Raw genomic sequence first — 25,203 nt, 5'->3', positions numbered from 1 at the left:
AATTCTGACTTTTAAAATGGCAGTTTATATCAAGTAAACAAGATAAGGGATTTATATTGTACAAATTCAGATTTGTTCTTTAGAAACTGTTTCTGTGAATAATACAGAATAGATACCAGAAGATTATTTTCTATTTCATTATATGCTACACAAAAATCAATATGACTTTATTTGGAATAAGACGGCCAGAAATGCTTTTATCATTTAAATTGCAGAACAAAATGCAAAGCATAAAAAGCTCAACTTTAAGAACCAAGACTGAAATCATACAACGCACCCATAGCGTTCATCTAGTAGGGGAGAAAACCCAACAAATGAACCAAGCATTCACACACACACACACACACACACACGTATGTTTAAATTTTTTTTTATTAAAAAATTATTTATTTACTCAAATAAATAAATTTTGTCATGCGGGTTGGAGTGCAGTGGTGTGATCACATCTCACTTGTAGCTTCGATCACCTGCACTCGAGAGATCCTCCCATTTCAGCCTCCCAAGTAGCTGGGAATACAGCCACATGCCGACATGCCCGGCTAATTTTTATTTTATTTTTTGTAGAATGGGTCTCCCTATGTTGCCCAGGCTGGTCTTGAACTCCTGTGCTCACGTGATTTTCCTGCCTCACCCTCCTAAAACACTGGGATTACTGGCATGACCACACCCAGCCTAAGTTTCAAATTATTTGACACTAACATCAACAAATGAAAAACTCATTATAGAATATGAGGGGGGGCTAAAAATGTATACAATATTTTTCTATGTACATACAAGGGAAAAAAAAGGCATTAAGCATACAGTTAGCCCTCTGTATTTGTGGGTTCCACATCTATGGATTCAACCTACTGTGGATCAAAAATATTTGGAAAAAATAATAATAATAGCAATAAAAACACAGTATAACGACTACAGCATTTATACTGTATTAGCTGTTATAAATAATCTAGAGATGATTTAAAGTATACAGGAGAATATATGTAGGTTATATGAAAATACTATACCATTTTATATAAGGGACTTGAGCATTTGAGGATTCCCTGTGGGGGGTCCTGGAACCAATGCTCCACGGTTATGAGGGACCACTGTACTATAACCCCGTTCCCATTGGCGCTCTGTAGGCACATTATCATTTAAACACCTGCAAGGCTAGTATTCATTCTATGGGTGAAAACATCAAGCTTGGGAGGACCACAGAACTTGTTCACATGTACAACGGACCTAAGGAACAGCAGGACAGCACACCCTGCAAGATTTCAGCAAGGACTTGGTAGGACCATCCCTCCCTAGGCTCAATACTGTCCACTTCACCATCACAAATTGCTTAAGAGACCAAGCCCCAGATGGGGCCTACAGAAAACTGAGTATCATTTTCCCCTGGGAGAAAATCAAGACTGATAACCATATTTTACATCCCCCATTACCTTAGCCAGAAGCTAGGCCTCCTAGGACATCCAACTGGATTCTAATTCTTACATGGTTTTCCAGCCCCTAGTCTCACTCAGTCTCCCATTTTGTTCAGATTTTGTGCCCTCCGAAATGCACAATCTGTCATTAGCAAAATCTCCTCTACATGTCCAGGGGCTTTTCTAACTGTTCCCTTCACCATCCTGTTAAACCTCTGAGGAGTCGACCTCCATCATAGCCCCTTCAACTGGTAGCAATTTCTTCTTCTGTATGCCACGCAGCTGTCTGGAGGTGAGGTGAGTGCCTCCTTGTTCTTCATTTTGCTTCTAGACTATTTTCCCTCCCTCCTTCCATCTGCTATCCCTCCCTGTAGCAAACATCTTGGAATGAAAGGGTTATGCAGCTTCCTTTTTTGAAGACTTTAGTACCTGGTTTACTGTTCTCTCCACTTCTACCCAAGTGTTCCCAGGCAACAGACAGATATGGCAGAGATATGGTCTACAGAATATAATACATCCAAGACCTCACTAAGCTTCAGGCTGAGTGCCTGGGTCGGAGGTCCCAGCTCGCCCCTTCTCGACTGATGACTGGAGGCCTGCCCTCTGGGGCATCTGCTTCTCTATCAGCAACAGGAGGACAAGTACAGAATCAGGCCCAACTCCACCCCAGGACCCACATTCCCGCTCCCAACTCCTGTCCCTGGCTGCGCCACAGACTGAACTTGAGCCAGCTCACAGTCTCTCCTTCCCATGTGCCTCTTCCTCACCATCACAGTCACCTGGCCCAGCCCCAATCCTGGTCAAATCCCACTTTTCCCTTACTCTAAGTCTACATGTGGTGCTACATTGGACCCTCTTTAAACACAAAAATATACATTCCAAATGGGCCCACAGCACTGTCCAGCAATCCCACCTCTTGCCTGGATCATTCTCTCTCCCACTCTTCGTGAAGACCATTTCATACCTTCTCGTCTCTCTTCAAACCTTCGTCATGCTCCTTTTCCTTTCCTGACTCCCAGTCCTTAACTGTTTCTTGTTTTACGCATTTCATTAGTAAAAACAACCAGAACTACCTCTTCCCAAGTCAGCCAATGTACTCAAGGCCTCTGTTCTTCCACTTATCCCCATACCAACCATCCATGAGCATACAAACATGCCATAGTATCTTGATCCTAAAAGCAAAACAGAACAAATCCCCCGACCTAGCTACCTTCCTGTGTCTGCTCTTTGTCATGTCCAAACACTGAAAGTGCCTGTACCTGTTGTTCCTTCCTACCTTCCACTCCTCTCCTCGGTCTTCTCCAGTCAGCCTTTCGCTGCAACCATGCACTCAGATTGCTCTTGTCAAGGTCCACAGTGGCCTCTCTCTTGCCAAATCCAATGGTCCATTTTCAGTTTTCATCTTATATAACTTCTTCATTCCCATCTTTCCTCATTTCCTCTCTTCTCCTTGCACCCCATATCTAGTCCAGTAGCACATATGCTTGTCAGACTTTCACATCCACCTTGGTGGGGGAAACCCCCATACCCCATCTGGTGACAGCCTCAGAACCCGACCTATTCTCCAGAGAGCAGGCCAAGTGCACTTGTTAAAAGAGAAATTAGACCATGCTGCATCCTTGACCAAAACTCCTTTTAGATTAGAAAAAAATCCCAAGTCCATTCCATATCATGGCCTACAAGGCCCCGTAGGAACTGGCCCCTGCCTCCCTCTCAAATCCACCGGCCATTCCACAGTTACCTCCCACCATTCTCTCTAGATTCAGTCCTGCCACAAAGCTCACTCCCTCTCACGCACAGCTGGTTTCTGCGTAACAGCATCTGCACTTGCTGTTCCTTGCGCCTGAAATGTTTCAACCTGAGCTATCCATGTGGACTCCCTCCCTTAGATTTGCTCAAATGCCATCCCGACAGCTCCACCAAGAGCAACTCCTCTCCTGACACTCCATCCTCACTCTATCCCCTCCTTCCTTCTTCTCAAGCAGTTATTACTGCCTGAAATCTTATCAAATGTTGACTTTTATATTGTCTGTCTCCCCAACTAAAATGTGGGTGGTACTACAGAAGCAACCTCGTTTCATCCACTGGAATATCTGCCATGTCAAAGGACTTACTGGTACTTGTTGAGCATAGAGAGGTTCCCCATGAATATTTGCTGAATGAATAAACTTAGTAAGCAGTGGTGAGGCTTTGAACCCAGATCCCTCTGAGTCCAAAGCCTATGTTCTTTCCAGCACACAACAGTCTGTATTTCTCCAGAAAATAATTGAGTATGAACCCAATTACATTTCTTTTTGTCAATTAACTTACTTCAAAATTCTTATGTATTAAGATAAATAATATGGCTCAGATAGTAAGTAAAATGAAAAGCACCATTGTTGAAAAAAGAAACCTACATATACTCCTGGGTTGGGTTAAGGCAACAAGATATATAACCATCCACATTTATACATAAAAATAAAAATGATTTTTAAAAAGATTCCCTTAAATATCAAATTGTGCTAAAGCAGTTAAGCTGGGATTTGAGCTACAAAATTATATATATGTGTGTGTGTGTGTATATATATATACATACACACACTTTATTTTAAAAAGCTCATCTATTATTAAAAACATGTCTTTTACAAGTTTAACTGCCTTGAAATTTCCATTAAAAAGAAAATTATGTGTTAAACATGATGTTAGTTATTATAAATAAAGTACAATAAAATTGGGAGACATGTAGGTATATTAGCAGATACACTGACATATTTTTAGAATGAATTCAGTTCTTGCATTCTTAAAATTAACTGACATATTTATCCTACTTCATAGCTAACTACAATCTACATGTGACGCTGATCAGTTACAGCAGGGTGATGGTGCATAAGGCTAATTACATGATTCATTCTACTTTTGTATACGACAGTTTTATGCATGTATGCAACTTAAAACATGGTCAAAAACTGAAATACATACATTAATTACCTGAAGGAGATTAAGACAAAGACATAATGTAATAATCCATTAACAAAGGAAAGTGTCTAGCTCACGGAAAGCAAGGTTTCTATCTTCTAAAGAACCTGAACAAGTCACTCCTGGGTAGCATCCAAACGAAACACTTTGGGTTAAGAGGTGGAGCTACACTGAAACAGTTACAATCCATTCACTCCTCTAACACAATAAATACAACAGACTGTTTAGACTCCTAACAAGACTGGGGCTTTAAAAAGAACATAGTTTTGTTTTGTTTTGCTTTTTCTTAGTCTTACTCTGTCACCCAGGCTGGAGCACAGTGGTGTAACCTCAGCTCACTGTACTCTCTGCCTCCCTGGTTCAAGTGATTCTCCTGCCTCAGCCTCCCAAGTAGCTGGGATTACAGGTGCCCACCACCACATCCGGTGAATTTTTGTATTTTTAGTATACACGGTATTTCACCATGTTGGCCAGGCTGGTCACAAACTCCTGACCTCAAACCTCAAGTGATCCTCCCACCTCAACCTCCCAAAGGTGCTGGGATTACAAGCATGAGCCACTGCGCCTGCCCTACATGGTATCATAAACCTAGGGTGACATGATTCTTTAGGAGCCTAAAAAGCCCTCACCTATACTGTAAATGAGACTTTGCCCCTCCGGCAGTACAAGAAGAGCAAAGGGAATAGCGCAGGTTCTTCATAAAAGGCTGGGGAGTGGCTGAGTGCGGTGGCTCACGCCTGTAATCCCAGCACTTTGGGAGGCCGAGGTGGGCAGATCACGAGGTCAGGAGATCAAGACCATCCTGGCTAATATGGTGAAACCCCGTTTCTACTAAAAATACAAAACATTAGCCGGGCGTGGTGGTGGGCACCTGTAGTCCCAGTTACTCGGGAAGCTGAGGCAGGAGAATGGCGTGAATCTGGGAGGCGGAGCTTGCAGTGAGCCAAGATCATGCCACTGCACTCCAGCCTGGGTGACAGAGCAAGACTCTGCCTCGAAAACAAAAACAAAAACAAAACAAAAAACAAAAAACCTGGGGAAGAGGGAGGCTTTCCGCAGCATGAGGTATGGCAGGCATATGTGGTTGGATGTATTTCTCATGTACAAGGAAAAGGTTAATGGGTCAGTGATTTAACAATGCAGCTTTCACTCTACCCGCAATACTAACGACAAGTGCCAACCACTTAAGAAACTACTATTTAAAATGGGTCATATTTGAGTTCTCAAGAATAAAAGCTTAGGAAGCACTTACTACCCCATCCCTCAGAAAAAAGTATGCAAAGAAACTAGACATTTATAATAGATTTTATTAACAATTTATAGTAAAAGTCAAAATACAGAAACATCAAAATGCAAACATCATATGAAATAAAATTTCTTCTCATACACTCTTTTGAGACGTATGTACTGAGAACCTGCCACAGGCCAGCAGTGTACCAGGCTCTGAGTATAAAGTGGGCAACCAGGGATGGCTCCTGTCCTTCTGCAGTTTATAGGCTGAGGTAAGAAAGACAATAAATAAATTAACAAAATACTCTTACCAACAGATTACAAGTGCTGTGACACAAACCAACAGTGGGAAATTGAAATTAACAGGACGGGGAAAACGTCTGCTTCAAAGATCTCCCCCAAGGCGGTAACATAAGCCAAGACCTGAAGGATGAGAAACCAACCATTTTCCTCTTACCCCGATGTAGTTTAACACAAATCTCAGACATCAGATTATTTTACCAGTAAGCAATTCCATACATATTTCTAATAGAAGAGATATTTTAAGAATATGTATAACCACAATGCCATCATCACACCTAGCAAAATTAATAACAATCTTAGTGTCCAGTCTGTATACAAATTTCCTCAAAAATTGCAAAAAAACTCCCGAGATTTTTAAAGTCAGTTTCTCTGAATCTTTGAATCTAAAAGAGGACCACACTGCAATTGGCTGATGTCACATAAGTCGCTTTTGAACAATCATGGTTCCCCCCGCTCTCTTTTTTTCATGCCACTGATTTGCTGAAGAAATCAGGTCATTGCTTTGGCAGGATATCACATTCTGGATCAAGTTGCTTCCCTCCTCCTGTATCACTTAATCTCTATCTGCCGTGCTTCCTATAAGCATGTAGCTGGATCTGAAGTCTTGACTGCACTCAGGTTCAATGTATTTGGCAAGAACAATTTATAGGTGACGCAGTATACCTCTCACTGTATGAGTAAAGAGGCACAAATATCTGCTGTCTCACTTTCGGTGATGTCAAGATTCATCAATGGGTTGATGTGAGCAGAGGACAGAAGAGTGTCCCTGGCACAGCGACCACAGTGTATGCCTTAGACAAGGACTACTGGGGAATAAAGGATGCCAACAAGCTGGAGAACACAAGTTTATACAGACAGGTTTGCCAGATTGGGTGGTGAGTCCCCCATCCAAAAGGATTTTTAAAATTAATCATAAAATACTGTGGCATAATAAATGGGTTGGCAATCTTTTAAAAGCAGGATCGGGCCGGGCACGGTGGCTCAAGCCTGTAATCCCAGCACTTTGGGAGGCCGAGACGGGCGGATCACAAGGTCAGGAGATCGAGACCATCCTGGCTAACACGGTGAAACCCCGTCTCTACTAAAAAAATACAAAAATTAGCCGGGCGCGGTGGCGGGCGCCTGTAGTCCCAGCTACTCAGGAGGCTGAGGCAGGAGAATGGCGTGAACCTGGGAGGCAGAGCTTGCAGTGAGCTGAGATCCGGCCACTGCACTCCAGCCTGGGGGACAGAGCGAGACTCCGTCTCAAAAAAAAAAAAAAAAAAAAGGCAGGATCAAGCTTCTGACTTCTCTATTTGTATTATCTATGAGAGAAGGGGGTAGAAAAAGTCTGCAAAGTATTGCCTGGATCAAGCCCAGGCGAATGAGAGCTGGAGAGGCTGCTGTGTGACCTGGGCTGCTTCCCGGGCACAGCCTGCATTTCAGAGAAACCCTGGTTTCCTTTCAGAACCATCCGCTATGAACTCAATCATGTCCTCCCACTTCATACCTTGAGTCCCTAGCCTGCTGTGTGCCTGGATATAGAGACAGGGCCTTTAAGGAGCTCCTCAGGGTTACTTGAGGTCAGAATAGTGGGGCCCTGATGATAGGACTGGTGTCCATACGAAGAAGAGAGACATCAGGGGTGTGTGTGCACAGAGGAAAGGGCCCATGAAGACCCTTGAGTGACAGGCGCCCACCTGCAAGCCGAGGAAAGAGGTCTCAGGAGAAACGAAACCTGCTGGCCGCTGGGTCCTAGACTTCCATTCTCCAGAACCAGGAGAAACAAACCGCTGTTGCTTCAGCCACCCAGTCTGTGGCAGTTTGTGATGGCAGCCCGAGCAGACACCAGCAAAAACCCTAACAGGTGAACTGGAGGGGATTCTGGGGTCCAATTCAGGAAGGAAAAAAAAAGCGCTGGTGCCTCGCCAAACAGTGTTTCTGCAGCCACAGAGGACCTGGGCTGACACATTAAGCCACTGGCAATGAACCATTGAACTGGATCCAGATTTGTAGGGAAATATTAAATGATTTGTTGTACTAACTCTGATACCCGCAAAAGTTTCTAAACAGTAAACCTACAAATTCCCAAAGATTTCTAAAGGTTTCTACCTTCAGAATTACCAAATATTTTCAGAAATTAAGAAAAGCATGTTTTTGTTTTTGTTTTTTTAATAACTAGAAGGGTTAGGTCTTGCTTTTCAGTCTTACTTTTACAGATGAAACTAATATCTACTGGTTACTGAAATGTAAAACTAGTTAGCACACAGCTGTTCCCAGGAAAAAAAAAAAAAGTATCCTAAATTATTATTTTTTCCACAACACCGTGTTGTTTCTTATCCATGAAAACCATCATTTTTGGCCAGGCTCAGTGGCTCAGGCTTCTAATTCCAACACTTTGGGGGCCAAGGGAGAAGGATCGCTTGAGGCCAGGAGTTTGAGACCAGCTTGGGCAACATCATGGGACCCTGTCTCTATTTTTTTTTTTTTTTTAACAAAAAAACTAACCTATCATTTTACAATTTTTTCTCCTACTTGTATTTAGTTTAGTTAACATAGAAGGCTTCAACTTCATATTTTATTGTAACTATTGGCTCTTTTATTTTTCCATTTCAATTATTCAAAGACATCTTTCCTGGATGATGAAATAATGAGGATAATATATTTCCTATTCTACATTAAAAAATCTCTCCCAAAATACAATGACACAAAAGCAATAAATAAATCATGAACAATCATTATGATTTCAGAATTCTGGATGATCCAAAGTGCATATGACTCGTGGTAGCCTGGACATGATTTAAAGTAGGGGTTTTAAACGTAAGTGCCTTTAGGGACCAGAAAGATGAAGCAAACGAGTAAAGCAAGCTGGGCCCATTACAGAAAGGAGTCCTGAAAAAGGAAGAGAGAAAAAAAAAGGCTTGGCCCCAGGTCACTGTGGCCATCGACCAAAATGGAAGCTCAATGTTCCCAAATCTTCAAATTTCTAAAGGGAAACATAAACACTGGTTATTTGGTACGCAAAATTTTTCTGATTTAAAAATGTTGGCAACAAAATCTGAATTTTAAAATACATAACATGAGACAAATGAAGTGTACATTTGGGATGAATGAAGTGTGTCCCACACCCCACCTCCTTTGCAGCCTCTGGTAAACGTCCTGCTGCTGCCAGCCACTGAAATCTCTCAAACAAAGCTAACGACATTCCCTAAGTACTTTTGTAGAATAATACCACACGAGGTATGTACTATCACACCAGCCATTTCTTAAAATGCATTACTTTATTTCCTTTGGGTCTGCTTCTCTGCCTTGTGGCAGAGGACTTGCAATCTTCCATGAAACTCAGAAGCAAGTGATCGCTTTTCTATTTAAATAATTTCAGTAACTTAAGTATTTTCTCTTAAAACTCTAAATATGTTTTCCTAAATGACAATAATTACTGTCCCAGATTAGGCCAGATTTCACTAACTAAATATCATCAAAATGCCTCATGGGTTTGAATACTCAATCTCTTCCTCACGTTTGCTTGTTGCCATTTCTATTTTCTAAAGAAGTGGGTTTTGATCATATCAATAATTAACACACATTTTTCTCTTAAAGCACCTTCTTTAAAAGATCTATATAGTAAGACTACACTTTCAGGTGTGAGTCTTCTCCCTCAAAATCATACAATTAAAGTCAAAATACCACCTGTACCCCAAAACATACACTTCATTTAGTACTAAGAATGCGGCAAACAAAATAACAAAGACACTCAGATCCAGAGCTCTACATCACAGGTAAAATATCATTCTCGGTCAGATACGATTTGTTTGCATTTTGTTCTTATTCCACTACTTAAGAGAGCATATATTATTTCTGGCTTGAACGTATTGATATATTTTTTAAAAATTCTAGTCTGGTTTGTGATTCAGTATACAATAAATAAATTCAGTTTAGAGCTCACCGAATTATTCCCGTCTTTTAGTTAGTAGTCAGGTTAACATCCTTGAAAAAATAATTTTCGCTTTATACCAAGAATTAAAGTTTATAATTAAAATTTATAAAGCAGGTTGGGTGCGGTGGCTCACACCTGTAATCCCAGCACTTTGGGAGGCCAAAGTGGATGGATCATTTGAGGTCAGGAGTTCAAGACCAGCCTGGCCAACATGATGAAACCCTGCCTCTACGAAAAATACAAAAATTAGCCAGGCATGATGGCAGGCACCTGTAGTCCCAGCTACTCGGGAGGCTGAAGCAGGAGAATCACTTGAACCCGGGAGGTGAAGGTTGCAGTGAGCCGAGATCGCGCCACTGCACTCCAGCCTGGGCAATGGAGCGAGATTCTGTCTCAAAAATAATAATAATAAATAAAATAAAATAAAACGTATAAAGTAGAATTAATTTCAAAAGTCCTGACATTTACAAGTTTGTATGTTGTAGCAGTATTTTCTATTTGCAGTACGTCACACTATATATCTTTACTAGATACTTCATACTTAAATAAAATAGGAAAATTTCCGTGTTTACAAATACTAAGTGCTCAGTATAAGGAGGGACTGAAGGGCTCTAAGAGTTCAGGGAAACAGCTGGCCTCTGTACCCTACCTACAGGCTGTGCATCCTTGGACTCCACCAACTGCAAATACAAAATATTTGAGGGGAAAAAAACAATAAAAGTAACAATACAACAATAAAAAACTACAAAAATACATATAACAACTATTTACATAGCATTCATGTTATATTAATTATAAGTAACCTGGAGATCATTTCGAGTACACAGGAGGATAGGTATAAGTTATATGCAACCGCTATGCCATATCAGGGACCTGAGCAATCGTGGAGCTGGGTATCTGCAGGGGTCCTGGAATCAGTCCTCCACAGATACTAACGACTTCTGTAACCATCCCTACCAGTGAGTGGGAAGAATAAAGGTTTCAATTTATCTCCTGGCTCTGTCAATTACTAGTTGATTCCTATTCTGCAAATAAAGATACCTTTATAAAGCTATAAAGAGGTAAATCTCCACTTTGCTATGAGAATCAAATGGGCCTAAGAAAGTATCTGGCATACGTTAGACTGTTAAGCACTATAGTTTCCTTTTGCCCTGGATTCATTGCTATCAAGCATAAATAATATTTCTTAACTTTAATTCATCACCCTTTCGAAATATTTGGCTCATCCTTCCATCTTCTGGCCTTCTTTGCTTTGACTCATTTTTTGAAATTAAGTTGTTAACAGATGCGGCAGTTTATCCAATGACTCTAGTTTATCCAATGGCACGGTGAAGGGCAAGGAAGCTTCTGGTAGAATCAAGTCTTTAATTTGGCAGAAGTGCTGTTCTGAGGGGTAGACAGTGGTGGAGGCCAAGTGCTGAAGGTGGTGAATATGGTTCTATCCATGGGTGGTTTCTTAAGCTGGGCTCTTCCTCCTGACTAGGGTACATGTATACCAACAGTTCTCAAACTTCAGCATGTACAAGAATCAACTAGAGACCTCTCAGTAACCCAGAGCCTGGGCCCCAGAGGCTCTGATCCAATAAGCCTTGAATGGGTCTACGAACCTGCATTTATGACAAGCTCCAGCTGAGGCTGATGCTGCAGGTCAGAGGTCCCCACTTGGTCTAGACGACCAAACACATTCCAGCAACAGCCCCTGGCAGGCCTCCAAGGGAGAGGTGACAGGCCCAGTGACGGTTGGTAAGGGACATGTCTCCCTCCTGGCCTTTGTAACTGCTAACCTCTAGCACAACAATTCTCCACTGTGGACTCCCAGCCCTTAGCATCACCTGGGAACTTGCTAGAAATGCGAGTTCTGGGCTCCATCCCAGGGCCACTGACTCGGAACCTCTGGGGCTGGGCCCAGGCACGTGTGCTTGGACAACCCTTTAAAGGCTTCTGATGCAGTGAGAAGCACTGCTCTGGGAGACAAGCAGCTCTTCATAACCACTTCAAACAGAGCAGATCCAAACTAATCTCTCTTACATATCAGGTTTCCCTGTAAACGTTTGTTGAAGAAAGGGTTTTGTGGCTTGAAAAATGTTTGATATCAGCTTCTGCCTCATTATGTGCTTTGTGGCTCTGGTGGCATAGGGTAAGCTGGATGCTTTATACAGATAAAACTCTGTGCTACTTTTCTTCAGAAGCTCTCGGTAACCCAGATTTAGAAGAGGAGGTGGATATGAGGGTGGGGATGGTGACCATGATGGTGTTGGGTAACGCCAGATGACATTTATAAGGTGTTAGGTCTACAGTCTTTCATTTACGAACCCATTTAATCTTCACAGCCACTCCCATGAAATAGCAATTGTCATTGTTAGAATTTAAAGTTGTCAATGCTTAAAGTTTAGGAGATTTTGATTAATTATGTGACTTTCCAATTTTTAATGTTAAAATGGAAAAAACTGACAACACAGGGCTTGCTTTCCTGCATGGGAAATTAAATACAAAAAATAAATCTAAATGCCCATTGGTTTTTCACCTAAAATTATCTCATCTGCCTGCAGGGATATGAATAGCACACTCTGGGCAACACTGGATTTCAAAGGCCTCCTCTGGCATCACAATTCTATGATCTAAGTTGCATCAGTGACAGCCCTGCGGAAGGGCTGTGATTCTATGGGTGTTGGGAAGCTCCGATGCAACTGCACCCCGATGTGGGTGTGACTGTGGCCATGCTTTCAACTCCGGGAGATTCAGGCTGTGCTGCTGCTACTCCATATGTGCCAGACCTGGCTTTGACATGGTACAAAAATTGCTGTAAGTTATTCAATCCTATAGGAAGCTAAACCAGGTGGCCCTACGAACACTGTAATGACTGTCACCTAAATTTCAGCCCAAAATGAATGGGAGAAAGTAAGGGGTCAGGGAAAGCCCACACTTCACATGCAAAGTCTTAGACAAGAATCATGCTATTAGGTTAGGAATGTCAAGAGGAAAAAAGAGACCAACAGAAGAATAAGGTGTACGCTGGGCATGGCGCTGCACACCTGCAGTCCCAGCTTCTTGGGAGGCCAAGGCAGGAGGATCAGTTGAGCCCTGGAGTTTGAGACCAGCCTGGGCTCAACTGATCCCCCTTTACAAAATAAAGGCATAAGGTGCCTATTTGTAGAATTTCAAAACTAAATCTTATGTGCTGCTTGCGCTCTCGTTTAATTCGTTTGGTTCCTTCATTACTTTTGTAGGAATAAATTTCAATATTTTCCTGTTTGGGAGAAAAAAAAAAGCATAAGGAGCCTTTGTCAGTGTCACATTTGTTCAGGTCCATAAAGCAAATTAATTGTGTCTTAGCAGAAACCTCTAAGGTTTCATAAAACAGCCACCCTAAATCTTTTTGTATTTTTCTGGCTTTTCTCCTCTGAAAGGAGAAGAGAGCTTTAGAACAGTAATCTTAATCAGCAAATTGTTCCCTCCCCAGTGCAGCAGCAGCTTTTGCCTTTGAATAAGAATCATGTAGCTGTAGTTACCACCTGTTTCTGATAGCTTTGTCACTAAGCAATGGATATTGAATAATCCAGTCCTGCTCTGTTTAAATGCAGGCATTATCAGAAATCTTGTTTGTTTTACTCTTTGGTTAGGAAGAGGCGCCAATCATTTGAGAGAACTGTTACCATCCAATATTGAAATTAAAGATAAGACACTGAAACTATAACTTCAGTAAGAAAAATAAAGGAAAGTTGAGTTGGATGAGAAAGAGGAATTAGACAAGAGATGAAACATCACAAATATATTCTAAAATACTCAAGCAACAAAAGAAAACTCCTTTCATGGGATCAGGTGTTATCCACGAGCACTTTGAATTACCCTGACGTGATTCACTAAAGCACATTCTATTACATTCTATCACATTTCCTCTTGCCTCATTAGCAGTTGCCAACAAACTTTGGAATATAACTTTCTACCAAAATTGGTGCATTTACCATATATTTGATAAAGTACAAACATATAAAGCAGAATCTTTGCTTAAGTTTTTTTTTTTTTGGGGACGGATTCTCACACTGTCACCCAGGCTGGAGTGCAATGGCACAATCTCGGCTCACTGCAACCTCCACCTTCCGGGTTCAAGCAATTCTCCTGCCTCAGCCTCCCGAGTAGCTGAGATTACGGGTGCCCACCACCAAGCCTGGCTAATTTTTTTGCATTTTTAGTAGAGATGGGGTTTCACTATGTTGGCCAGGCTGGTCTCGAACTCCTGACCTCGTAATCTGCCCACCTCAGCCTCCTACAGTGCTGGGATTACAGGTATGAGCCACTGTGCCTGGCCCTGCTTAAATTTTTAAAGGAGTATTATTGCCTTGCAATGTTTTTACCCCTGACTTGTAAATTTCATTAAAAACACTCAAAAAATGGGCTGCCCAGCTATCTGAACTTGTTATCCAAACTAAAAAAGTGAATGAAGTTGAATAGCAAGAATTACTTACATTTTCATTGCGTATGAAAATAAAGGTTTTGTCTAAAAGAGAGAAAATACCTACTACTTTATTTGAATTAAAGTTAAGAAAAACTCTAATGTCAAAATCACTGGCTTCCCCTGAACCAGGTGCTTCTCTGAACTTTGCTATTTATACTAAAGGCTGCGCGTGTCACTCTTCTGTTTACCGCTTCCTCTCTAGCTGTCAGTTTCTGTACGGTCTACCTCAGGGGTCTCAAACTCTAACATAGGGTGTATTTCATAAATAGCCCCTCTTGAGTTGTATTCTTACCATAGAGACACTTTATTTGCATATTAAAGACTAAGAATATTCTTCACATTCTCAAAGAAAATGCCCTCCTACTACTTGAAGCCTTTCAGTCTATCTTTGGTTTTTCCACTTCTCGAAGAGACATGGATACAAGAAACGTTTCACTTCTCCTTTCACCTCTAGCAAAAGAAAAAGGTCAACATGAGGGAAAGGATGAAGGGCAACGGAGGGCTCGGTGTGGAGGAGGAGCGGGTGGGGGAGGAAGTGCGGGGCACTGGGGTGCGTGTGTGCAGCCTAAAGGGAGCACAGCCAGCTTCCACGAGCTCAGCCAGTTATGGTTGGCCCCATGTCACCAGATCTTCCAGTTTTTCCAGAGAATCTGGAAAAAACCCCAAGTTTCAAATGCTGGTAACTATTCCAAATTTCTACTAAATATCATGAAAGCTAACGCTGTGCACACTACGCAGTTCCAGCCCACCCACCTGCCAGCTGCAGTGTGTGCTGGAGCCCTTCTCTCCTGTTCATTCTAACTTCCCCCTTCACTACTATCTTCGTAGCAGCGCATCTGTCCACTCCTTTATTTACTCCGTCCTCTGTTCTTTCACTCATTCATTTACGCACTCATTCATTATTTCTGATTCAGTCATTTAATTACTCAACAAATATGAGACAAATGCTGTGTATCAGGCACTACTAGACTACTAGGTGTAGAATATGCAATGATGAACAGGACAGACAACATCTTTCTCATGGCATTAACAGTATAATGGGGGTGACAGGCCTTAAAGAAAAAAATACATCAAAGATCATTTCACTTCAGTTGTATTAGGGCTACAAAGCATAAATAGGAAGGAGCCCAGTCTTCTTTGGTTAGGGAGGGCTCATCAGAGAAGCAATGTTTCAGGGCCTCTGTAACTCTACTGTGCGGGCTACTACCAAACTACCCAAGCTAGTCTCTATTTGAGATAACCCACTGCTTCTGAAGAGCGTGTCCCAACCTCACTATGCAAAACTGAACAGGCTCTCATTGCCTCTGGAATTCAAAACAAACTCAGTCTGAAGTTCAAGGCCTCTCTAAACTGGTTTCATCTTATTTCTAGCACTTCTACTGCTTCCCTCTGTGGTCCTCGTTTCCAGGTACATTGGACTCTGCTCCAACTCAGACATACCATGAAACTTCTCAGACACCCTGACCCAGATCTGCTGCTTTCCAAATACCTACAATACCGTAAAATATTTTGACACTTACTGTAGGTTATCTCGCATTATAGATCTCTGAATACTTGTCTTATGTCCCTTATGTCCCCTAAGAGACTGTAAGCCCCTGAAGGGGAGGATCTATATCCTACTCATTTCAATACTCACAGAACTTCCTAGCAAAATAATACATATTTCTTAAATATGGGCTAAATAAAACATACTTGTGTCGGCCTGGAAAAGATGATTAAATTCAAAGGAGAAGACCAACACTCTGATCTTTTCTTTAACTGTAAATTGTGCTTCTATAATTCTAATTTTTTATATATGGTGCAATGCTAAACTCCGTATCAGCTAAGAAATTCCAAAGATGAACTAATCAAAACATTTCCTTGTTTTATAGATAAGAAATTATTTCCTAAGATAAAAACATATTAAATCACAGGCTTACAATACAGTTAAACACCGTTGTCCTTATTAAAAATTATAAATTTTGCTAAATACCATTTCCCCACTAAAAGGAGTAGGGCTTTCGGGAGAAAGAGCTGCTTCTAAGGCTGAGACAAGGAAAGGAAGTACACAGTGAGCTTGGGGCTTCTTGTGCCAGAAGAGTAAGAAAATGCTCAAAAACTGAGATGGACATTTGTCAAAGGACATAGGAGTCACCTGGAAGGGCCTCCCGTTTGTCAAATTTGGGACAATTTGAGCGGCAGCACACATGATGACAGAAATGGATTTTACATTTTTGTGAGATAGAGTCTTGCTCGGTTGCCCAGGCTGAGGTGGAGTGGCACAATCACCACTCACTGTAGCCTCGACTTCCTAGGCTCAAGCCATCCTCCCACCTTACCCCGCTGAGTAGCTGGGAGCACAGGTGTGTCACCATGCCAGGCTGTTTTTTTGTTTTTTTAAGAGATGGGGTCCTACTATGTTGCCCATGCTGGTTTCAAACCCCTGGGATGAAGCAATCCTCCCACCTCGGGTTCCCAAGTAGCTGGGACCATAGGTGAGCACTACCACACCTTTATTATTTTTAAACATTAAATAAAAAAAGAAACCTGAGTCTAGTCTAATCACTAAAAAAGGGTACAGGAGTGGAAGAGAGACAATTCTTTTTTTCTTAAATGGAAGATTTCAATACAGAAGTGATAGAAAATCAACATTCTACAACCACAAGTATAATAACTGACAAGAATCATCAATAAATGCTAAATGAACATGGAAGATCAGAACACTCACAAAGTCTCACAGTATCCCTCAGCCTATTACTCATCAATTATAAAGGGAGAAAGTGACCTTTACATGACAAACATCTGATAGACACCATCTGAACTACATAATCATCCCCCAGCACCCAGAGAGCCTGACATTATACACCCCCTGATGTAACACGCCGAAAAGGAAACAACAGCACCTATGAAATACCCTGAGAAACGTTTTTTCCCCTGAGTTTCATCAGGAGGAAACATCCACACACAATCCATATTGGCCTGGACTCTTAATAATGTCCCGTAAGAAAAGATTCTTTTTTTATTATTATTTTCTAAGACGGAGTTTTGCTCTTGTTGCCCAGGCTGGAGTGCAGTGGTGCAATCTCGGCTCAATGCAACCTCTACCTCCCGGGTTCAAGTGATTCTCCTCCCTCAGCCTCCCTAGTGGCTGGGATTACAGGCATGCGCCACCAGGCCCGGCTAATTTTGTATTTTTAGTAGAGACAGTGTTTCTCCATGTTGGTCAGGCTGGTCTCGAACTCCTGACCTCCAGTGATTCGCCTGCCTCGGCCTCCCAAAGTGCTGGGATTGGATATGTCCACACTGAACAATGGACAGTGATGTCACATCAATGTTAAAGTCCCTAAATATGTTAATTTGTGGTTATGGAGAAGAAATGTCCTGTTTCTAAGAAAACGCACGCTGACGAATGTGGGGCGCAGCGTTAGTGTCTGCCAGGACTCTCAGTGGTTCCAAACATAAAGTCTGGAGGAGCGTCCATGTGCACGCACACATCTGTCAGTTTAAAGGGAAGAAAGCCAACGTTGCAAAAGGATAAGATTATCAAATTTGGAATATACCTTCCAAAACATAGGAGATATCTACAAAATATCAGGAAAAAAGGCAATGAAAATATCTATTTTCTGAAAAAGTTATTTAAATGTGACTGTCACAGCCTTAGTCATTCAACTGTAAAGTGTGTTTAATACCATTGTATTTCTGAAGCATCTTAATATAAAATATTAATTTAAGAAGTGTTCTGGGTATTCCCAATACATCTTAGATGTTAATTCCAAACTAAATACACAAAATAACTGCTCAACGCACACCTCACAGTGAGTCTAAAATATAACAAGCCATTGAATTCAAAGATCATGGGAAAAAAACTGATGGCCAAATGGAACTGGTCATCTAAACAGCCACACATAACATTGTTTTCTACTCAAGCCCAATTTCAAAGGAAAGTAGTTTTCAATGGTTGGTTGGTCAAAAACAACATTAAATAGCAAGCACTAAAAAGTTAATTGAATGTTTGCCAGAAAGAGTAGAACTTGTTTTCATACTGGATAATTAATTTCTTTGTTTTTATAAGAATTTTAAAGAGTGACCAACATGCACCCTGTGGGTAATTAACTTCATTTCAGAAAGACCCCTTACTTCTGTGGCATGGACTATGTGGAGGTTTGGAAACATTCCAAGAATGCATTTATGTATTTTAAAGTTTTCTTTTTAAAGTATTTTCTTCATCTAAAGGATATGCATTATAGTTTTATGTTATTTAAACTTAATTACAAGTAGCTTTAATAAAATCATTGACAGTCAACACCTAGATAAGTCCCCATAAAATATACAGGTTTATAATATGGGGGCATTTAAAAATGAATTATAATCAAATGCAGTGGATCTTAGTAGTTTCAAATGTGTAACCAGAAAACTAATTTTTGGATGATCAGTCTGGGTTTTAAAAAAAAAAATTGAACCCCTGGAAAGATTCACCATAAGCACATCAGAAGAAATTATAAATATCTACATACACCACTACTTCAAGAAGCACTCATTTAAAAAATAATTTAAAAGATTAATATGGTATCCTAAATGTGAATTGTTTTGGGATAAATTTACTATGATTTTAAAAAAGTTTTATGATCTGCTAATGTCAGAGAAAATCCATGTGCTTCTAATAAAAATCTTTACCTTCTTAATACGAGACATAAAGAGCAAAACATTCAGTAAAACAGTTAAGCACTACCCTACCCTATACCTTCCTTATGTAACTTCCCCCCAAATTGGGGAAATTGCTATTTAAGTGTGTTTTAGAAATAAAAACTTTTATCAAATTAGTTTTTCTATAGTAATTAAAAGAATCTGAATCATTTCACAACTTTCTACCTTTTCCTAGTTGAGACTGGATTTCATACCCCACGTTATAGGGGCACAGGAGTTTTCAACGATGCCAGCATTGGTGTGTGCTTCTTTTCTTGGCTCCTTTCAGGACCACACAATAGTAGCTGGATAGCTGGGCCTCTGAGCTCTCTCCAGCCATCCACCCCAAGGAGAAGCAGTTGTGTACAAAGTGGTCACCCATTTTATCTCCAATTTCTAGCTACCGAAATCATTCTAAACCCAAGAAATAATACATTATTGTATGTTTCTTTAAAAGAATGATTTTGAAATAAATGCCTCTATTAAAAGTATAATTTATCAATAATTGTTACAAAACACTCTTTGTATTCTTTTTCATTTCTTGACTGTTTTAAAGAATAGAAGACTTATTTCGGCAATAAGAAGTAATAGAGAAAATGGTAGGAAGTGGCTAAACTATGATATTCAAAGCCTTAGGAAAAGGCAAAAGTCCTGGTATAACTATTCTAAGCTGTAGCAGTCAGTGGATTTTATACCATTTGGTGTAAGCTTTACACCATTGTACAGGACGGGTATCTTTTCAAAATATTCTAATAGATATGTAATGGGGAGGCAAATAAGAAGGCACTTGGACATGAGTGGACACTGGCTAATGTGCCCACTGAGGAAAACAAGAGGAAAGGCAATCTTCACTGTAGTTCAAAAGATACTTCCCTTTAAAAATCACCATAACCGGGGCCGGGCGCGGTGGCTCATGCCTGTAATCCCAGCACTTTGGGAGGCCGAGACGGGCGGATCACGAGATCAGGAGATCGAGACCATCCTGACTAACACGGTGAAACCCCGTCTCTACTAAAAATACAAAAAAAATTAGCCGGGTGCGGTGGCGGGCGCCTGTAGTCCCAGCTACTCGGGAGGCTGAGGCGGGAGAATAGCGTGAACCCAGGAGGCGGAGCTTGCAGTGAGCCGAGATCGCGCCACTGCACTCCAGCCTGGGCGACAGAGCGAGACTCCGTCTCAAAAAAAAAAAAAAAAAAAAAAAAAAAAAAAATTCACCATAACCCCATGATCTAGAAAAGTCACTAATACTGCAGTTTACATTTTCTTAGTATTTTTCTGTGCATATATATATTCATTTCCCTACATAATGGAAATAATACTAAACAGTTTATGTTCTATTTTTACAACATACTATAGTGTACATCCCTAATGTAATCTTCAAAAACATGATTTAATGAGCACTCAATAGTCTATCATATACATAAATCATTTTATTTAGTAATGTGCTTACTGTTGAACATCTAAGTTTTTCCTCTGATTTCCTCCTTTGTGTTCTTCAGTGTCAGTGGGAAGGGAAGCTTCCTGAGCACACAGACTGTCTCAGCCTCCCAGTACCAAGCACAAAGCTGCACATGGAATATATAAATAGAGAGCAATGTTCTAGAAGATGGAGAAGGGGTGAATGCGCGGGTTTAACTGTAGAGAAAGAAACTCTGCAAAGAGAAATGCAAATGCGTAAGTAAACTGCTCCTCAGGGCAGAATCATGGAGGAGTCTGGGGACCAGAGGTGCCAGGTCCCTGGGAAGATGGACATGCGACTTACTGAATGTGTGTGCTGGAAGCCAGCCACCCACATGACCATAGCAACCTCAAGTAGCCAGGCAGCAATTCCTTCTTCCCTTGGGCAGAAGACATGAGATTTTTCATCTGGGGAAGGGAAGGAGGCAGGAACAGATGAATGGAGGGACCGAATGAGAATGGCTCCAGATTGAGGGAGACTGTGTGCAGGCAAGGGGGTAGGTGAGGCCCAGGACCAAAAATTGCAATATTGAGTAAATCTTCAATCTGATCAACAAAAATACCAACCTTCTTAGGCCAGTCTCTTAAATGCTCTCTTAAAAATGCTAGCAGCCAGTTACAAGAATCCCTCCCTTCCAGGTAGACTGGGGCAATCTCACCAAGAATAAATGAAAAAACCTACAGGAACTGACATCAATGGTTTTTAAAGCAAAGGCCAATTCCCAGTCACCGTAAAGTTCAACGCACCACGCACCATCCCTGACAACGTGCGTGAAAATTTCATTTGGTTTTTGAGTGCTTCACTCTCAAGTCTGAAAACACACCCAGCAATCCACAACATTTGAGATCATTTCCACCAAAAGAGAAAAAAACTCAAAGAAAACAAAGACAATTTAATAAAAGAGTTTCAAAAAGCAACACAATATTCTCAGAGTGAAAGGAAAAAACACTGTCTGAAGAGCTTAAAGAGAGTCTACCTCTTTCTTTCTGCTTTGGCACGGTAGTTTTATAAGAACCCAGTGCTTGAAGAGCTGCAGACAACTTACAACTGAGAGGGAGACACAGGCTGTCACACACCAAGAAAAACAAGGAAGAAAGATGGAAGAGGTAGATTCTTTTTTTTTTTTTTTTTTTTTTGAGACACAGTCTTGCTCTGTTGCCCAGGCTGGAGTGCAGTAGAGTGATCTTGGCTCACTGCAATCTCTGCCTCCCAGCAGCAATTCTCCTGCTACAGCCTCCCAAGTAGCTGGGATTACAGGCACCCACCACCATGCCCAGCTAATTTTTTTATTTTTGTACAAAAAACTGTATTTTGTAGAGACAAGGTATCACTATGTTGGCCAGACTGGTCTTGAACACCTGACCTCAGGTGATCCACCCACCTCGGCCTCCCAAAGTGCTAGGATTACAGGCATGAGCCACCATGCTCAGCCTAAGAGTTAGATTCTTGATGACACCGTTGAGTCCCTGTGTCAATTTTGGGAACATAAATTCCTCATTCCTATTTATGTTTAAAAAATGAATTATTACTGTTGAAGCCATTTGTACTTGTGTATTCTATTACTTGGAGTTGAAAGCATACCAGCTGAGACAGAAGGGTTGATAGAAAAAATCAAGAAAAGCTTTTGAAAAGAAGAATAAAAGGTAAAGACATAATAAAACGAGAAAAAAATAAGAATATTAAAAATTCAAGAGATTCAACATCCAACCAATAAGAATTCCAAAACAGAAAATAGGGACCGAGTGTGGTGGCTCATGCCTGTAATCCCAGCACTTTGGGAGGTTGGAGATGGAAGGATCGCTTGGTCCTGCAGTTGAAGACCAGCTTGGGCACCACAGTGAGACCCTGTCTCTACAAATAAATCAAAAAGTTAGCCGGGCATGGTGGCACACACCTATGGTCCCAGCTACATGGGAAACTGAGGCAGGAGGCTCGCTTGAGCTCAGGAGTTTGAGATTGTAGTGAGCTGTGTTTGTACCACTGCACTCCAACCTGGGTGAGAGTCTAAAAAAAAAAAAGAGAGAGAGAGAGAGAATAGGAAATAGGAGAAAGGAAGTTATGCGAAAATAAAACAGGGAAACTTCTAAGAACTGAAGGGTATGGATTATCAGATTAAAAGAGCCCATCAGTTGCCTACTGGTACCATGAAAAAAACAAAACATGCATGAAGGCAAATCACAGTGAAATTTTAAAACATGGCTACTAAGAGAAGAATTTAAATTTGCTAGAGAGAAAACTCTGACAGTATATGTAGGATTGGGATTCAGAACGGATCAGAATTTCTCAAGTATATTATTCAATGCTAAAAGATAATGAAATAATTTGCTCAAAATTCTATTGGAAAGTAAATATCCACATAAAGTTATTTCTTCAGTCAAATGAGCTGTGGTAGCCAGAATGCTAAGGGTGACCCTGCCACGACCCTGGCTTGTGTGTGATCCCGTCCTCTGTGGGTGTGGGTAGAGCCTGCGAAGACAATGAGGTGTCGCTCCCAGGATGATGATGCACAAGGGAGACGTGCCAAGCGGGCCTGATCTCTTCACATGAACCTTTTAAGTGCAGAGTTCTCCCTGGCTGGTAGCAGAAGAAGAAGTTGGGGAATCAAAGCATGAGGATTTGACAAGTCACTGCTGGCTTGAGGATGGAGGGACCATGTGGTCAAGAATGTCGGCCGCCTCTGAAAGGTGAGCACAGCTGCTGGCTCACAGCCAGCCAGGAACAGGGAACTCAGTCCTACGGATGCAAGGAACAAAAATCTACCAATAAAGAAGTTTGGAAAAGGGCCCCAAGCTCAACTGGGCTGACATCTGACTTTGGCCTTGTTGGACCTTAAAGAGAGAATCCAGATGAACCACAATGAATTTCTGTCCTGCAGAAACTGTTGGTAATAACTCAGTGTTGTGTTAAGCTGCTAAATTTGTGGTAATTTGTCATGTGGTAGTAGAAAACTAACACACTTATTAATCAAGTATTTTGCTATTACATATACTCCTCTTTTCCTAAAAGCTCAATACTGAAGGAAAAAAAAACATCTACTTTATGAAAGACCTCTGTCTCACTTACTGCAACTTAGCTAAATCTGTCCCCAAATGAGACTGTCAAATGAGAGGTTGCAGAACATGGCATGCATGTTGTGTTGGGCTATGGCAACTAGCAACCTATGACACAAGCATTCCCAGCTGGCTGAGTGGGTGGCAAGAAGTGGCTGGTGACAAGGGGTGGTCTCAAATACAAAGCTGAAAAGCCTCCTCCTGTCCTTCTCCCTTGTCATAGGACATCCTCCAAATCCCTGGGAGTAGTAGCACAGGACAGCATTAGAACTTACAATGTTTTGGGGGTCTATGTTTTTCCCCCATTCACGGAATCACAAGAGTAGAAGATCTGAGAAAAAGAATACAGAGAAGGGTTATTATTTTATTAGAAAACTGAAAGGTTCAAACAGAGTTGTTTTTTTTTTTACCTTACTAGCATACACAGTAGAACAAGGTTCCAATATTCCATTCAGGGCTCGGTAAACTGAGGCTCAGATGCAGCTACTTCAACTGTCATCGGTAACCCACTCCTTTTCCTTCTTCTCCGAATCCTCCTATTCCATTCCCACTCCTGCTACTCATATGTATTTTACTATTTATACTATTTACAGTCACTGGCCCAACTTGGGATTTCCATGTCCACATGGTCAGCTTCGGTGTTCACTGAAAGCACCTGATTCCTGTCACATGACAACTGGACGCAGGGGTGGAGAAAGAGCAACCCTGACATCAGTGAATGCCTACTGAATGCCAGAAAAACTGCACACGTGTTCTCATTTCATCTTCACTTCACCCCTAAGAAGCAGATACTGTCATCCTCATTTTGTAGATGAGAAAGCAAAAGTTCTATAACTGTAGATAGAGGCCACACAATTAGTGGAAAAAAAAAATGTGTGCAATGGAAAGTGCCATTCCAAAGCCCAGGCCCTTTTCAATTAGAATCATGCCCCAATTTTCCAAGACTCAACCTGCAGCCCTCTGCCTTTACCCATTTCCTTGTGATTATAAATAAGACTCCTATACTTATGACCAAAAGTCATACTGACAAGTCAGCAGCATAGACGTGGCAGGCCAAGGTGTTCGTGGCAGGACCATGATGTCAGTAAGAAAGCGTGATGCATTGGTTTCAAGGAAAGCATTGTCTATCTTCAAAATACTTAAGAACAGAGCAGTGGGATATCTAAGGAAGAGATAAGAACTCTCTGCTTGCTTCAGAAAATAAATGATTGTCACAAAATATAAATTTAATGGGAACCTGAAGCCATTGCTGTACAGATATAGCAAAGAATTTTCCAGAAAAGTTGAAGTCACTGAAAAAGAAGGCACTCATGTTCTAGGCAGATGTCCAATGAGCCAATAAAAACAGGGGGTTAGGACTCACTAAAGCTATTATCAAGTTACTAAGGAAACTCCCCCTCATTTAGGATTTACCTTTCAAAGACAGGTAGACTGTAATCCCAGCACTCTGGGAGGCCGAGGCTGGCAGATCACCTGAGGTCAGGAGCCTGGCAAACATGGTGAAACTCTGTCTCTACTAAAAATACAAAAATTAGCCAGGAGTGATGGTGGGCACTTGTAATCCCAGCTACTCAGGAGGCTGAGGCAGGTGAATTGTCTGAACCCAGGAGGCAAAGGTTGTGGTGAGTCAAGACCATGCCACTGCATTCCAGTCTGGGTGGCAGAGTCTCAAAAAACAAAAAACCACAACAACAACAACAACAGCAAAAAAGAGAAGTAGAAGCTTGAGCACATCAAATAAAAAACAGAAGAGCAAAAGATGGAGGCAT

At 41.3% G+C, this 25,203-nt stretch overlaps 1 protein-coding gene across 2 annotated transcripts in view; it reads right to left on the bottom strand.

The window, feature by feature from the left end:
• Window positions 1-25,203, bottom strand: part of TAF3 (TATA-box binding protein associated factor 3) — a 199,996-nt gene that overhangs the window by 95,356 nt on the left and 79,437 nt on the right. The window lies entirely within an intron of this gene.

This window comes from Chlorocebus sabaeus, chromosome 9, assembly GCF_047675955.1.
Source record: "Chlorocebus sabaeus isolate Y175 chromosome 9, mChlSab1.0.hap1, whole genome shotgun sequence".
Classification (NCBI taxonomy): Eukaryota; Metazoa; Chordata; class Mammalia; order Primates; family Cercopithecidae; genus Chlorocebus; species Chlorocebus sabaeus.
This window is presented reverse-complemented; position numbering and strand designations above follow the sequence as displayed.